Source organism: Neopsephotus bourkii, unplaced genomic scaffold (genome assembly GCF_033783945.1).
Source record: "Neopsephotus bourkii isolate Nb327-2 ecotype Australia unplaced genomic scaffold, CSIRO-AGI_Nbou_v1 NB_991, whole genome shotgun sequence".
Classification (NCBI taxonomy): Eukaryota; Metazoa; Chordata; class Aves; order Psittaciformes; family Psittacidae; genus Neopsephotus; species Neopsephotus bourkii.
The window spans coordinates 816,140-833,861 of NW_026901483.1; the positions used below are offsets into that span (position 1 = coordinate 816,140).

The 17,722-nt window shown below is 36.3% G+C and overlaps 1 long non-coding RNA gene across 1 annotated transcript in view; it reads right to left on the minus strand.

Moving 5' to 3' along the window:
• LOC133215622 (uncharacterized) overlaps window positions 1-17,722 on the minus strand; it is a 216,285-nt gene that overhangs the window by 21,870 nt on the left and 176,693 nt on the right. Inside the window, exons 3-5 of the long non-coding RNA XR_009726432.1 lie at window positions 9,718-9,954; window positions 8,206-8,443; window positions 1,904-2,025 (exon numbers count right to left, since the gene is read on the minus strand). This is a non-coding gene — a long non-coding RNA (uncharacterized LOC133215622). The remainder of the gene's footprint in view (window positions 1-1,903; window positions 2,026-8,205; window positions 8,444-9,717; window positions 9,955-17,722) is intronic.

The window sequence follows — 17,722 nt, forward strand, 5'->3', positions numbered from 1 at the left end:
GGTGCACAGAGTAGCATTTACCCATAATGTCCATTCCTTTTTCTCCAGTTCTCAATATGATCACTCACTTTCATTTCCTTCACAGGTGAAGTGGTTTTATTTTATAGTAAAATAGAATAGCTTACTTTTAACTATTATTTTTTATGAAGATTGACCTTATTAAAAATACCACAGCTGAAGACCCTAAGGCTGCTGAAAAGAAAGTATTTTCTCTACAACAGCAAAATTTATGTACTAAATTTCTGACATTTCTGTTTAGAAATCAGCTTCACTAGCCTGGCAGAGATGTGGTGTTTGAGACATCAAGGGAGAGCAGGGAGAAATAAACCAAGCCTCTAAAAATAAAAAGAAAACAACACAGACTAAATTGGATAAAAAACAATAGGTAGGAAAATATAGTGTGAAGACAGGAAATGACAGACTAGGGCTAGGCCTGATTTAGCTGTGTATGCTGTGCATTATGGATACCAAGAACTCCCATTCTCCTCTGTGACTTGATACCTCCTTAGCTGTTGGCCATGAAAACTCAGTTAAGACCAAGCCGTGAGGTACTTTCTCTAGGTTTTCCAAACAGAAGCATTGTTGACTCTGCCTCTCCTCCCATTCAGAGCACCTGCATCACAAAGGGCATCCTCAGTGCACCCCAGTTCCTCAGCTCTGGAGTTGCTGAAAAAAAATGAAACTTTTTTTTCTTTTTTTTTTTTTTGCCAGGGGGTAAAAAAATACAGCAAAGCTATTGCTACAGCAAAGCAGTGTGCAGTCATCACATGTATTGTATACACTGCTGTACCTGCAAAGGTAACTCTAAGTAAAAATGGTTTGGGCTCAAGGGTAAGGAGCATTTTCTCTTGTGGCAAGTCTAAGTAAAGAACAAGAAAGCTGCAAAATGGTGTGGGGGCATACAACTAGCAGTGGATAGAAAACTCTGGCCTTAGCTGATCATCTAAACTAGCAACGATCACCCAGCAGTAAGGCCAGTGGCATGTGAATGCATGTGTGAGTTACAAAGAACTGTCTAGTACTAGGGAAAAGGTAGCAACTCTCAGGGGATTTTTTGGCTGTGTTTTTTTCTGTTTGTTTGTTGGGTTTTTTTCAAGTAGAAGTAGTAATAACCCGAAAGAAGTCTTTTTTTCTATTCAGTCATCTCTGCACAGAGTGTGCTAGCAGCAGGAGACCATGCTTTTCTTTTAGTTAAGTTCTTTTCTGGCCTTGACTATAAGAAAAGAAAACTGAAAAATCAAATTTGCAGAGAGCTGACAAAATTATTCAAAAGATGAAATATTTAACAGCCTAATATGTTCCCATCATCTATAAATTCTTACAGATAAATAATTATCCTTGTTTTATTGTTTCTCAATCATTCTAACAAGAGCATGGCTTTGCCTGGAACCTGATATGAGACCAATTCTAAGATGACTGATGTCCAGCTAAAATTGTATGTTCTTTGGCATACATTTTGCTTAATAAAAATTACAGTCCTGTGAGAAATGGAAGGGGGACACTGCGCCACCAGTATGTAGAAGATATATCGGAAGAGGGGTAAGATCTAAAAGGTCTAGATTGAGATATTAAAATTATTTAATTAGACTGGATATGTCTTCCGCATCCTATACTTTTTTCTTCTCAATTCTAATAAAACTAGTAGGAGTGTAGACAAAGAATGACAGAATAGTCCATGTTTTGTTATCATATAACATGTCTTACCTTAGCCACTGGCAAAATCACTTTATGAATTATAAGTCCTGGAACCATTATTTTTTCCTTTATAATTACTGAGGACACAGCATAGTTCTAAATGAGTGTGATCCACAGTAAACAAACACTAGAATCCTCATAGAATGTGAGCACAGTAGATTCAAACAATGATTTTCTAAGCACCTGCCATTACAAAAGGAAAGATTACCTGTGAGCATCAGGACACAATTTCTGGCCAGTGCTGTTTAGTATTTCAAATACTTTGGGGCTGACTTCACCAGATGCAGACAGAAGTACTTCTTCCTTTTAACGAGCATTCCCTGGAAGCACCTGTCAGAACAAAAAACCAAGTGGTTATTCACAAAGATTTATGGTTACTAGATATATAATACCCAATAGGAAATAATCATTTATGCAGTACAACAGCTGAGCATGGGATTTTAAGAGGGGCTGCATAACTGACCAATAGCAATATCTGAAATAGCACTGCTTAAGAAAAGATTAATTTAGTCTCATGCAACAAGGCATAATTTAGCCCTACAGGCACTAGGAAGGCATGTTATCTTACATTCAGCATTGCAGATTGGACTTAGTGGTATTATGGGATATTTCTGTTTTTCCTCTGAAGCATGTAATATTAGCCACTGCCAGAGGCAGAATATCAAACATCATCTGCACCTATTTCCCTCATCATGAAGGACTAATTCAATTTTGTAACAATAGGAGAGGAGAGTCTAGCAACTACTTGGAGATCAACTGGAGAACAGCATACTTGAGGCTTCAGTGTGTTACTGTTACAAAAGCAGACTGGCTTCTCTGGCTCCCTTAGTGGGATTAGTTTTTACACTTACTAATGCATTAGCCTTGGCAGACTTCGAATGATACCTTACATATTTATTTAAACATAAATTTCAAGTTCTGGACTCCCTTTCAAAGGGCTTAGAAGGTAGAGTTACTTAGTGACAGTGTAGGATATGCAGGTATTGTCTGCTGTTTCTATAATACCCTTACGGTTTGAAACTACATTCTGATGTGACTTCTATTTGAATCCCAACATGTGACTAGTTTAGATAAGCAAAATTTGCTCCCTTTTTGGGGTGATAACAGCGATACACAACCCTGAAATTTAAGCTACATGACACTTTGCTTCCCCTTCTAATACATGACTGCTGCAAGATTTCATTATTGGAAAATTACTAAGAGGACAAGTTTCAGCTACTGAAATAAATTAAGCTTCATCTAAGCCCTAGTGATTTAAAAAGAAAAAAAGAAAAAAAGAAAAAGCTGTACTTGACACATTTCCTACTTGAAAATGAAAATCAAGTATATAATGATTGAAAACATGAACTTTTATTAACCAAGGAAACCTTCCAACTTGTACGCTAACTCTGGGAACAAGTTCACGCCTTCCTTCATCTTCTATCACCTCAAGGCTGTGACCTGCCACTGCACTCATCAGAACCAATAAACATAAGGGACTGTACTTGCAACGAAGCTGAACGTGAAAGTGGAAGAAATTAGAATTTGCTTTAAGAACAACTTGTTAGTATTTCATAAGTTTTTAGGTAACACTGAATGATAGCAAAGTTGCAAGCTTGTATTCTTGCCTTTTAGTTTTATATCCAATAATTTAAATTTTCACTTGTAACACCTGCACTCATGAAACGCTCATGCACAGTAAAGAATGTCTCCCTTAATTCTAACCTAAATAGCGGAAGTTTAGATTGGATATAAGAAGCTCTTTACTGCAAGGGTGGTGAAGCACTGGAATGGGCTGCCCAAGCAAGTTGTGAATGTTCCATCCCTGGCGGTGTTCAAGGTCAGGTTGGACACAGCCTTGGGTGACGTGGTTTAGCGTGAGGTGTCCCTGCCCATGGCAAGGGGGTTGGAACTTGATGATCTTAAGGTCCTCTCCAACCCTAACTATTCTATGAATGTAACTAAAACTATTAATCAGTTTAGAATTTTGTCAAGCATACAACTGTGCAATTTTGTACACATTTTAACATCAGTAGTATTATTACAAACAGAAGACCTCTCAACTAATCAATCTGAACTTTTAGAAGAGCAGAAACTTAGGGACTTCTGTGCTGTGCTTCAGAATCATGTTCTCCAATAATCACACCAGTTTCTACTGTCAATTCCTCTTGAAAAACAGCGAAAACAATATGAAAAATTGTCCTTACAAGTTACTCTACTATAAAAAGGAAGAAGAATGTAGTTCTCCAACATAAACTTTACTGGATCATTTATCCATTTATCTCCATTGATATCTCCAACATCTTCAAATTTGTTATTATTCCATTTCTGCACTGTAGTGAACACTGCTATAGTGTACCTATAGTACAGCACTACACAAAGCTTCCTTGGTATCCAAATTCAAATATATGTTTCATAATATTCTACACATGATTCTCTAGTGCTCCAGTGGACAGCAGTGGGAATCTTTTTCCAAGATTTCACCAAGTAAAATTCTGCAGGCAGAGAAAAACCTTAAAAGAATCTTTAAAAAGCTTTTTTTCCTGCATAATCCTTAATATCAGCAGTATATTTCAATCCCTTCCACTTCGAAATTGCTGTTCAGAAAGAATTAGCTTGCAATAAGATTTTATTCCTCTAGTTCATAGAACACAAGTGATTACTTATGACTTTTTAAAGGCTATTTTGCATAAGGGATATAAAAATTGGCTTTCCCCACTTAAGTGAAATAGTTAATTTTGTCACCACTTTTCTTTGTTGTTCTAACCTAGTTTTCAAAATCAGTGAAAACCAAAGGAGTTGATTATAATTAACAACTGTACAATGATCACTTAGACCAAGGAGCTTACTCAACTGGCTGATGCAAGATGAATAAAACAAGGACAGAAAACAACGAATATGGACACTGGATTAGAATAACCATTGAAAGAAATCCATCAAGTCTGTTTCCTTAAAATTATTCAATAATTGCTACTAACAGAAGTTAATTCACATGTACACAATGAGTCAAAGCCTATCTTCTACCATTTTGGGTTTCTCATGACAAACATATGACAACTGAACTGCTTGGAAAAGAATACTTAGGGGGAAGTATCACCTGAAATAAATAAATACGCTAGTAGGAACTGGTCTATCCAGTGAACATGAAGTGTTAAATACTTTCCTCACCATTTTACAACTCTGTCATTCTATAAAAATAAATATAAATTAGTTGTAAAGACTGTATGAAAACTTTGCAATCATATCTAGCATGTAAAAAAGAAAGGAGCAAAACTTCTTTGGATGCACTATAAAACTGATATAGCAGTTCTAAAGCAATATAAAAATCTTATTAAATATGTAAATCTGGACGGTTCTATTGTTTCAGCACTGGAATTAGAATCTCCTATAAACAGAATACCCTAAAACACCTTTACAGAAATGAGGCTTCAGTTGAAACAGTACTGTAAATAGCTGGGGACTTTTCTAAAAGGAGGTTTTGCACTCCAGGCTTTCAGACTTTTCACATCCAGATACCTCAAATAAAGTAAGTGGACAGACATCACAGCATTCAGTTTTCAATTTTTGAAAACCTGAAGTAATCCTGATATTTACATAATATCAAACTGAAACATATATATATTTGTCCCAAAATGAATACAGAAATTCCAAACCACTACACATGAAATGAATACCTTTGTAAATTACTGTTAAAAGTACAGGGTTTATTGCATGAGCAAATACTATTAATATGTATGTAGAATATGTATCAAACATTAGTAAACGTGCATTGAGTAATATCTAATGCTTAGACAGCGAGTGAAACAACCTTTACAAACCGTCTTGCCTACTTTTCTGAACTTTCAACATTCATAATTTTGACTTGTCTATAAATCACTGCCTTGTTTTTAAAACACTGTGTGAAGTTTTTCCTTTGAGGATTTCTGGGTTTAAGCACCTGCATGCAAAGGCGTACAGGAGAAGTCTGGAGATGTTTGCATGAGAGCCTTTCAGGAGAGAACCATTCTTGTTGCTGAATATATGTTTTGTATCTTTGCACATTAATGGGTATTCTAAAAGTTATCCGGATTAAACACCATCAAAGTTAACAGCCTCTTTTTATAAGACTTTATCTTTTTCATTTTAAGATGTTATTAGAATAATAAAACTGGTGCCTGGTGGGCTGAAAGCAGACTGCCATTTAACATATTTAATGACCATCTGGAGAGGGGGTTTTATTCAAAGTTTTATTTTCTATTTACTCTTAAGCACTTTTTACTTTTTTTAGAAAATCCCCATCTTTTGTTTCCAGCTTGGGAGCAGTATGAGGTACAAACACAACGGCCTTGGCTCTACGTTTTACCTCTTTGTTCTTTGGTTATTGACAACATGCCGTACCTACTATAACCCAGAAAACCAGCTCTTGCCAGGGAAAGGCAGCAGAGATCAGACTGGATGGGTAACCTGAACAGCATTGGCACAGCAGCAACAGGCAGAAAACCTCCCCTCAGCGCTGTTTGCTTCCCCCTCAACTACCAAGTAAAAGTCCTGGGGCATTCTTATAGTCAAATATTCCGAGAAACTAGCAATACTTGGCAAATCCAAGGAAAAAGAAGACAGGACTTACTCTGCTTGCAGAGACTCCCATCACCCGGGTGGGCTGCCACTGCTGTTTCCTCCTGATGTGCAGGTACCTCAGGGACCTGGGGATGGCTTCCCCAAACCAATGTTCATGCTCCTTCATGCCCCAGGCAGCCAACAGTCTCAGGGTAGGGATGCCAAGCATCACCTACAAGTATGGAATACCGGCTGAAAGGCTTTAGCTGGGCACAGGAAGCAAACTTCTGAGGGCAGCGGCAGCCCTTGTGAGGAGAAGCCGGGTCTGCCCCGTGCCCGTCACAGCCGGCTCTAACCGGTTCCAGCCGGCCCCAGCACAAGGCGCAGCTGAGCCAGGCACGGAGCCGGCGGTGCCTCAGGGCAGCAGCTCTGAGGAAGAGAAAACGCTGCCGGAGCAAGGGAAAAGTGTGAGGAACAGCCCCGGGCACGACAAGGGCAAGGGCAGGGGCAGGGGAGGAGGAGGTGCTCCAGGCCCCTGCAGCTATGAGAGACTATGGAACAATTCCACTTTAAGTAGTAGGTAAGCTTCCTGGTGTCAATTGTATGTTTTTTCTGTGTTTCAGATTCTTTCTGGTTATGAAATATGAAGAAGTTCTTATCCATCACCTGGCTTTCATCATCTCTGTTAACAGACTGTCTGCAGTGCAAGTATTAGTTGTTAATAACATGATTATTTTCTTCTGAAAACAAACACAGAAGGGAAGACCAATTTGGTCATTAAGTTGTAGCTGTGCTGGTAACTGGCATTAACTTCAGGAAACATTGTTCTGTCCTTGTCCTTGCTGGCTCTAGTACCATATTCATTAAATAAAGAAAAAGAACTAGGTATAATCCTGCACTTTTTTTTTTTTTTTTGAAGGATAATATTTGTTAATAATTAGTGTCAGTTTATTAATATCTTTGCAAAATTTTGTGCTATGCAGTTGTGAACTGTTAACCGAATAGGCTGTTAGCATTTGAAAGTAGAAAAGACAGGAATACATGGCCATGTGTATGTGGAAAAGAGTGAACTAAGACTAGCAAGACTGTTTTCTGCCTATACACACTTATTGAAAAAACCACTTCCCAATTCACTGTGTACGACTAGGACAATATAATCTTAACAAGAACGAAGTGTGGCAAAATTTGCCTAGCTGTATCTGGTCTGTTCTTTGTATAACCAGTTGTATTTTGTGGACCCTTAGGCAATTATGATAGCAGGCGTCTATAATGACATTTATAATGTATCTCTGTGTATATTAATGGGTGGAAATTTAGCACCATTGTCATCTAGACATACTGCATTTTGGGGCTTTTAGGGAAAAAAAACCCACAAAACCAAAATTCCAACAAAAAACATAAAGGGGTAAAGTGACATGTAAAATGACAGAGGAGAATGTCCTAAAGTTTCTTAGGAAGCTGAAAGACAGCTAAGGCACGACTGACAACCAGCCACCATGTGAATAAAAGATTAAATGCATTTGTACAATTGTTTGTGCAGTGAGGAATGGTGTGTTCCTTTGGAAGTGACAAAGCATTTCCAGAGTTATTCTTGGCAGCATAATGAAGTTAGCTCAACCAGCTAAGGGTGTTCCTATAGCTTTTCTGAACTGTCATATCCTTGCATCACCTTTGCTTCTGTGAACAAATCTGTTGGATTTACCAACTAAATTATTTATAGTGTTCATTGTTGCTGTTTATTATCTATAGAGACACATTTCAAATCTGAAATGCAAGGAGAAATGAGTCAGGTTCTTAAACATGAATAAAAGAATTGTTTGGATGGTTCACAAATGGAATTTCTCTGTTTCTTCGTGCTGGAAAGGATATCAGTAACAGCTTTTTCTGAGACAATAAGATCTTACCTATTGTTGTCATGCAAACAGTTGAATAATGTCTAAAGAAACACAGTTTGCAAACTGAAAGAATCCAAATATAATTTCTTCTTATTAATACCTGTGCTTTTTATCTTTCTCCCTGAAGTAGTGCTTTCTGCACTACATCTAATGAAATTCAGAGTGGACCTCCAAATCTTCCTAGGTGTGATGGCAGCGGTTCCAGCAGCACCTGGGCACCTTTGCCTCCATAAGGTGTCCATCAGAGAGACATCTTAGCAAAATAGGTCTCTGTCTCCTGGTTTAAGTGCTCTTTCCTACAGGGACCAGCTCAAGACTTCAAGTGTCAGAAAAGAATACTGTGGAAGTGGAAAGAATGTACTAGGCAATAAAAGAACCCAAACATTCAACACCCTACCAAAAGCACTACTAGTGTATAAACCAATGCAACCTCTGTCACTGTATCAAATCACAAACACTAAGACAAAGTTCAGTAATCCAAAGTCATTGTTACATTTATAGGGAAGACATAGAAACAAAATGTAAATAAGAATATGCTTCAATGTACATATATAGTGGTGGAGAAAACAATATGGGCTAGGTAGGAAAAAAACTTCAAACAGCAAGAACTAGGCTGAAAACAAGATGTACATAGAATGATAGATCTCTTAGGTCTCCAGAAAACATGATGCTGATTAACAGAAAACTGAACTCCCCTACCAAGCTTTAAAAATAGCACATGCAAAAGTCTTGGATCATAGGAGACTAGTGGAGAAGCTTGCAATTAGGTCTAGGAAGAAAGATTCTTCATACAACAGCTCCGTTGCATGACTGACAGTTCCCTGAATCAGTTCTACCATGTCCAACCATGCAAGCATCTCATGAAAAATGGGATTCTGCATTTCCCTTATATTAACTATTTGCACAATCCTATAGTGACAATACAAAAAGTGACAGTACAAGGAAAGTACAGGTGAAGGCTTAGTACCTTGCAGTTTCAAAAGCATTTCAGAGAATATACATATTCAGGAGGGAAAATCAGAAACACTGAAAAGGCCATGAGAAAGATGTCTGGGTACACAGGATAAATGTGCAGAAGTGCTGTAATTCTTCACTATAATAAAACAGAGAACACACAGACAGTCGAACTGCAGTAGAAAGCTGAGATAACTGAACTACATTTGTCTTAATTTGCTCCACTGACCTATACATAATATTGGACACACATCTAGTCACACATTTATTCTCTGCTGTTTAACTATGACACTGCTACCCATTTCCCTTGTTCGTGTGAAAGATTGTGTTTAAAATTGTTAGAAGTATCTTTATTTCTTGATCCTCTGAATTCAAGTGGATCATAATTGAAACAAAACAAGAAACACAACATTTTTCTTCTAACAAATGACATATTTGTATATTCTCTCTACTACTGGAAAATTACCATGAAACTATATAAATGGTAGCTGGTGAATACTTAAAGCAAGTATGAAAGTTGAAAATGTAAAACAGCTATGCTAAACTAAGGCCAAATTTCAGAGTAAAAATTAAAATTTGAATATCATCACAATTTGGACACAAAGTTAAATGTAACCTGGAATCCCTGTGCACTGCAAAACACATTGATCAGCCATACCTTGTGTTGAGGCCAGTGAAATAAGTAACTGCAGTTTCAAGCACATAAAGATTTTCTCCACTGTCTGAGCTGTCTTTGAGAACTGCAAAGAAGGGGTGACTTTTCACAGCAGTTGGAAGTAATTTATATCCAGTAAGGCACTTGGATACAAGCTGATCAGAGTCGAGTGTCCTCGAAAGCAAGTCCTTGGATTCTAGAGGACCTATTTGCAGTTGGCATGTGGACTAAAGACAGGCTCTGAAAGGAAAAGTAAGACTCAATTCATGTAATTTATTTCACATTTTTGTATTTCTGAGTCTTCAGCTTTCATCTCCATAACGCTATTTAAAACAAAACAAAAATCTTGGCATCTCTAAAGATAAATGCAAGCTGTATTTCAAACAGAATCCAGTATTCAAGGACAACTGTTTTCTCTCTGCTCTTCCAAACTTTTATTCCTTGTCTGATGGATTTTTCTAAACAAAAAAAAATTCTCCATATTCCTCTAGAGTCACATGAATGTGCTTTCATGATTCAGTCTCTTTCATTTCTTTCAATTTGCCTTACTCTTCTTCAGTAATGCATTTCAGCTAAGCATGCTCTGTTACACTTCTCAGCCATGCTCCTCAAAAGTGTAATCTCCAACTGCATCCTCTCTTTCTGTTTTTCCCACCACTACCATTGACAAAATGTGATTTATCAACAAATTCAATAAATAGCCTCTGCCTTGGGCTAAAAATTATTATAACAGAAATGAAATAGCATACTAAATAGTGCCTTTCATATTCTTAAAAAAAACATGGAAATAATACTTGGGTCTAAAATTCTCCTGGAAGCCCTTCAAGCTCAGTGTACAAATTCAAACTTAAGTAAACGTTAAAAATTGTAGAGCTTGACTTAATATTAAAAATTACAGAATCTACACATAATCATTGCAGTAAGAACAAACCTAATGATGAAAAAATTGAAGAACTGCCTTTTTAGTTTAAGTTGTAAACCAGAGATAGAGAAGGTGCCTGGATAGCAAGGTGAAAGCAAAGACACAAGTGGCAAGACAATATGCAATCAAAATCCACCATTCCAGAAAACAGCCTTGTTACACTCAAAGAGATGACTGTCAGAAATTTAGCAGGGTCATAACCATTAATCATTTTATTTAGCTGATGATCAGGCAGCTTGCTGACTTAATTGTATGTAACAGCACCCTTAGAATTCCTATGCTCGCATAAATGTTGACAACACTACAGGTTTGTATTTGGGCATTCTTGCTACTCCAGTGACTTCAGAGCCTGAACATTAATTACACTTACATAATTATTGTGCTGACAATTAATCTGAAAATTCTGTGCCAAACACACAATGTTTATTTTTTCATCCGAATTGACATATTTGGTTTATTCCTTCGGTCACAAATGTACAGCCACCCCTTCATCAATCTGGACTAACTGTATTACATTAATTAGAAAGAAAGTTTAATTTCTTTTCCCTGCATACCCAAAGGAATCAAAAGGACATGGTTGCTAAGACATTCCTGTAAAAGAAAAGAATTTCTACCTATGCACATCCAGCAAGCGCCGATTATGTACTGAAAACAAACTTCTGTTAACAGCAGTCAACTAAGTTTTAATGCTTAAAGATTATTGTGTAAGACTGGAAGAAGTTTAATGTCAGGATTCAAGTTGTGATTAAAACCAGTATCCTTGGGCATTAAGCTAAGCATTGAAATGTATGCTGCAGTAAAAGAAGTTGGGGACAAACACACTCAAAACTGGTCATTATTTTCCTAATAATTTTTACCACTTCCTAATATACTTTATAAGCAACACATACTTACCACATGTACAGACCTTAATTATTCTATTCCAATGCATATAGTACATAGAAGAGACAATTTCCTTTGGTAAATATTTTCTTCTTTATAAATAAGTTAAATTTTGATGACTTACATAATTCTCTTTTGAATTTTCAGAGTAAATAAGATATAAAACTTTCTTTTAAAAATGATGGAAATTTAAAATATTTCCCATCGCATTCCTCTGTGAATTACACACAGTTACTACTTCATCAGGCTGCAGAAATGATTATTTTCTGCAAAACATTATGCAGCTGGTTATGATTTCAAAGATAGTTTTATAGTAAGTTCATGTAAGTTACTGAGGATGCAAAATGAGAGCTGTGGGTTTACATTATTTATGGAGCCCTAGATGGAAAGACCCTTGTTCCTAGAAAAGCCTTACCAAAGGTAACTAATGTTTCAATGTAGGAAATTTCTAATTTTTCTTTTTTCCCATTTGCAGTTATGCATTGGAAAAGAACTGGAACTGGTAACCTTATATTAATCTCTGTTTTGATAGCTTAAGTAGGTTGCCTAAAGCTTGCTCTAACAATAGAACAGATTTGAATGTTCTGCTCCTTTGTAGGACTGGCTGCCAAGGTGTGATCTATCACAATTCCAGGGCATCTTAAAGACAAGAAATGCTGGGTCTTTTAATTATGGAACCTCTTTTCCACTGGCAGTATTCAAGGCCAGGCTGGTTTAGAGCGAGGTGTCCCTGCCCATGGCAGGGGGGTTGGAACTTGATGATCTTAAGGTCCTTTCCAACCCTAACTATTCTATGATTCTATGTCCACAGAGCCTGGTAGGAGACGGACCTAGGGCCACACCAGGGTCTGGGTGCAACGGACTCCTGCCCTCTGTTCCTGCAGACAATATGCAAGTGCTTATCTCCATCGCCCACTGCATCTTTGCATCTTAGCAGTCTTTTTTGTGTCTGTCAATGAATTATTTTCTTTATTAGTCTTCATAACTTTATGTCCAAAAGTTGAGTTCAAATTCTTAGGACATTGACGTAAAATAATCCAGTATACTTCGTATGGGAAGAGTAGAATTAACTTCTAAAAGTTCTACATAATTCTTGCAGTTTCAATTCACAGAAGACTATATTATCCCTTCACATTATATCAATGTATATTAGTGCTATATTGGTTAAAAGGGAGGCCACTTCACAGTTTATGCCTTGTCAACTTCAAATACACCCACACTGTTTGACAAGAATAAATTGTACATTTAGTTGTCATTTCAATGCTGCTGTTGTTTGAAAATATTATGGCTCTAAGCAACAAACATAAATTACATTTCTTTTGTTATTAAGCCCTATCCATGCACCAACCTAAAGAACTTCAGAGTTCTTCCTAAAAGAAGGAGTGTAAGCAAAGACAAGACAGACATTTCCTAAGAGTAAAAATCAGAGATACAATTACCTCTTCAGTGATGCTTTTCCCTAGACCAAAACAGCATCACATCTACATTACTGAAGAACAGCCACCTCTGGGGTGAAAAACAGTAGACTTATATAGGAGTAAGCTTCATAAATGTGAAGAAAATGAATATATGGAATTATGATAGCTTAGATTAATCAGCAAATACGTAAAGAAACAAGGCAAACCCATATAAGTAAACTCAATCACAAAATCCTCCGGTTATCTCCATAGCCGTTATTGCTATACTTTCCCATTATGTACTTTGTGAAAGTAGATCCGCTAACAGAAAGAATATAGAGGAGCCAAATCTCATTAAGTTGACAAAAGTTAAGCCACAGTGATCAGTAAAGTACAGGCTTCTGACACCCAAGAAAGTCTGAATATGAGTCTACTAAGAATTCTTGAACACCGTGAATAGAACTTGTAATTACCATAATGTAAACAAGTTTAAATATAAGCAATGCTTTAAAAACCTGTAGTTTCATTGGAAGAGGCCATACCATTATTGACCTGAAATTACCATTTTAACTCTTAGCACATTTTATTCCTTTCTAACCATTGCATTAAATTTACAAAATGAGAGATCTCAATTTTTTTGTAAGATCCGTTACTATCGTTGACTCTTCTACTTTGGAACAACCTCATAACTTTGATAGCTACTATCCAACCAGGTTGCACTTTGCCAGTTTTCCACATTGTTTTAACTTGGCTGAACCACTACCAAACCCGATAACGTTGAAAATTGGTAAGTAAACACTTCATAATTGTTACAACATGTACAGATTTTTCTGTGACAAATCATTTCTAATTTTATTTTATTTTCAGTAATTCTGCTTCACTTTTCCCAACCTTGCTTTTATAAAATAAAATATTTACAACCCAGATACTGTTCCCTGAGATTAGGCTTCATAGAACAGTAGTTCTTCTAAAGGCAAGGTAACTGTGCCATATAGTGTTCCTTACCCTACTGGAGACTACCAAACTGAGGCCAAAATTTCTCTACCCAGCCTAACTCTTTTAACTGGTGTCAGAAAGGGAAAGAGACTTAAGTTAGTGACTTGACTTTGCAATTTATATTGGAGCAAGGATTCTCCAATTAAAAAGTTACATTCAAATTAAATTGTAATGTCAGATCTCCAGACTTAAACACTCTTTTCAGAAAGAAAAAACAACCAAGCAAAACATCTCTCTCGATGGTACTTAAACATTATTAATAAAGTAAAAACTCAATAGAAAACCACAAACAATACACAAAAGCAATATCAATGACAATTATGTACAAATTGGTGATCAAATAAAAGTACAAACGTCAGTTTATTATTGTCTTCTGATAACCATAACAGTTTGGTAGTGATGCATATAACTTCAGTATCCACAGTGAAAACTTAGTAAGATCAGTGTTGTCTAGGTATGATATACTTACTATTAACAAAAAATTAATACTAAGTAGTTTCTCTTCTAATGTATCTGTTCCTGGACCTTAACAAATAACCTTAGGGAAAAAAAAAAAACCCAACAAACAAAAAAAACCCCAAACCAAAAAATTCACAGAATTCCTGACTGACAGCCATTACCAGGTGGATAAAATCATTAGCACTCTCTCCTGGCAGATTTGAAGCCACCCTCAGACTGGAAAGGGCCATTGTAAACTGCTCTGTTTGGAGTTTTTTGCAATAAAATAGGTTCTGAAGAGCATCCTTTTTAACTCTTAGTAAGACTGAAGGCCACTGAGATAAACAGGCACAGCAGCAGTCCTAATGCTCTTGGCAAACCACAAGAAGTGTTGGTGGTGACACAGATGACAGTGACAGGCTGACACTGTAGATTAATTTACAGTTAAAGTGTTTCTGATATCCTGATCATCAAGTCAGACCATCTGCAATGAGCTATTAGTGCTTAAGGCACAGAAAGACAGAGACATTACCTCACTAAAGGCAGGGAATGACTCTGGTCTGGAAACATCAAAAAGCTATCAAAGAAAAACACCATCAGACCCAATTTTTATTTGTGTTGGTTTGTTGTTTTTCTTTTATAGTTGCTCTTTTCTATTTTATACATCCACTCTATATGAAAAGCTGAAATTTTCCCTGCTTTGAAAATTGTCTGCAACTACAAGCAAATACAATTATTTCCTAGTTTGGGAAAGCTACAGTTTCTAAGCTTTGACTAACAGACAGATAAATGGGACCAAAGGACAGAAAAATGTTCTAATTTGAAAGGCATAACTATACCTTTCTTAAAAAAAAAAATAAATTCCTGAGGCTTGTTGAAAAGCCACCAAATAAACAGGTTTTTGTTTCAGATAGAACACTGAATTAATTGCTCCAAACCCAAAGTTCAAAGAGTGCCACCATTCCACAGCCAGGAATACATACTATAGCTGTTATTTGCAATCCTGTGTCAGAGTATAAAATCTCTGGCAGCAAATACAGCCATTGCTTGAACAAACTGTATTTATTTTACAATTCTTTTCTGTTTCTTATGCCTCAGTTTATCCATTTTTATGTCAGCTGCACATATATATGTTTTTTCATGTTTTCCGTAAATCAGGGATGCTGTGAAGCTTACAGGACAAGATGCCATTTATGAAACAGTCACGAGCTGGCATGTCTACAACTGGTAGGGGTTAAAGGGGAGGTACACAAACCAAAGCTGGAGTTCCTAGTGCTCCATTACTAAGCCTGAGAAAATATAAATTTATTTATAAATAAATTGTCAAAACAAAGCACTTAATGTGTTGGCTTATGTTACAAGTCACCGATGCCCTTGGGCTAAGAGAATTTGTAAGAACGCTATTGATTTTCTTTCCTCTTCTGACTCACTGCATATTTCACACTGCATATTTCTGGCTGCTTAGGCTCCGTTTCAAAGTTGTTCATTTTCCAGGATAAATACTGATGGGAGCATTTCACTCATTCTGAATTTCAGAGTTGATTAACAGTGAGTAAATCTGTGGAAATTAAAATGAGCTTTATCATTACAACTCTGTGGAAAGCAGTAATATCTAGGGATGGTTCACATAGCTGACTTGTGACTGACTGAATGTAAGTCTTTAAATGATACAGATGTGACAGTGCTGATGTTCAATGATTATAAAATATAGAGAGATAAAAGAAAATAAGTGTTTTCATAGTATTTAAAGAGCTCAAAGATCATAACTTTAACTGTCAAAACCAAGGACAAAATAAGCAACTTCCAATAACTGAAATCAAATTAATGTAAAATGACAAAATTTTCCTCTTTTTTAAAATGAAAATAATTGTAAAATATTATTTCATGAACTTGAGCTTCCAAAAGACCATCCAGACCTCTTTCTGAGGCCACTTATTTCTAAGCAGTGCTTCCTTCTCAGGAGTTTAAACTTAGTAGCGGAGACCAAGCCAAAAACTTCTACAGGAAAAATCTGACCGCAAATACAAATCTGAATTTGTTATAGAATTAAACTGACTTAAATTTTTAATAGAATAGTCTGAAGTTTTTGTTTCTTACAAGGAAATAAGGCAATGAGAAGTAGACTAGGAAATAAATCTAGCTTTCCATGTGACAACTCATTTAAATCTGAATGGAAAAACCTTAAAAATTTAAACTTCTCTTAGCTCCAGTTTTTCCTTCATCATGATTATAATGCTTAATCTTTAATATCTAAGCATTTGCTTCCCTCTCTACAGCGTTATTTCACATTATGCAAAATGCAGTATTTCTAAATTATATTAAACTTTAACAGGGGACTTCAAAAGAATTTGAGTGGTTTTAAGCATACTGTTTTCTGTACTAACGACAATTTCAAATACATAGATAAGATGGGAGAAATTAATATACAAATGCAAAGAAGTTATCTGTTCAGCAAGCATATGATCAGGATTTATTTTTTTTACAACTATTGTATTTATAATTTATTGACTGCTATTATTACCTGCAGTTCTCTCTTTCTGCATGCGTTACATACCTTTTCCATTCACTGAAAATGATGTTTTGAAACATAAGGGCAAGCCAGGGTAAAATATATGAATAATTTTTGCTTATGATTTCATATTCAAATTATTCTTTGAGTTTGAAACTAACTAATTGCCAAGTGAGCCAAGGAAAACTACCAGTTTTAAGATTGCTAGTAGACATTGCTAAAAGAAATCTGAACAGGGTGGAAGATACTCAATTAGTTACCCATTCTTTGACTCAGATAAAATAGCATGCAGATAGTGAAACAGGTGGTTGTTGTTGTTTTTCTCTGTGATTTTGTTTTCTAAGGGATTATATCTATTTCCTTATACTCAGGTTTAGGTAGATTAATGATCATCTCAATGCTTTCTTTTATTTTTTCAGTTAAGAAGCACTGGAAGTCTAAGATTATTTTACCTCTTTCACCCCTTCTAGTTGTGTTGAATTCAACTTTTAGCTTTAACTTCATAAGCTGAACCATGATGGTGAAGCTGATCTTATGTAATGACTTATCTGTTATGGCCACAAAACCAGCATCAGAGAGTACAAGTAACTTTATGTAAAAACTCTGCTTTCAGGCTGAGGGGGGTCTTAATTAAATTGTTATGGTAGCAAAGGACTACATGTATTCACTTTCTTAACAAGGGAAGAAAGCAGAACTGAACCTTGCCCATCAAAACAATAATCTGTGCTGCTGTGAAATAACATTAAATACATTCCCTCTGCTTATCTTCATATCATGACTGCTGTTTGCCTGCAATGACTGGATGCAAAGGGAATGTAATGTGACAGGGAGTAGGTTTTGTAATTACGCAGGGAGGGTCATCTT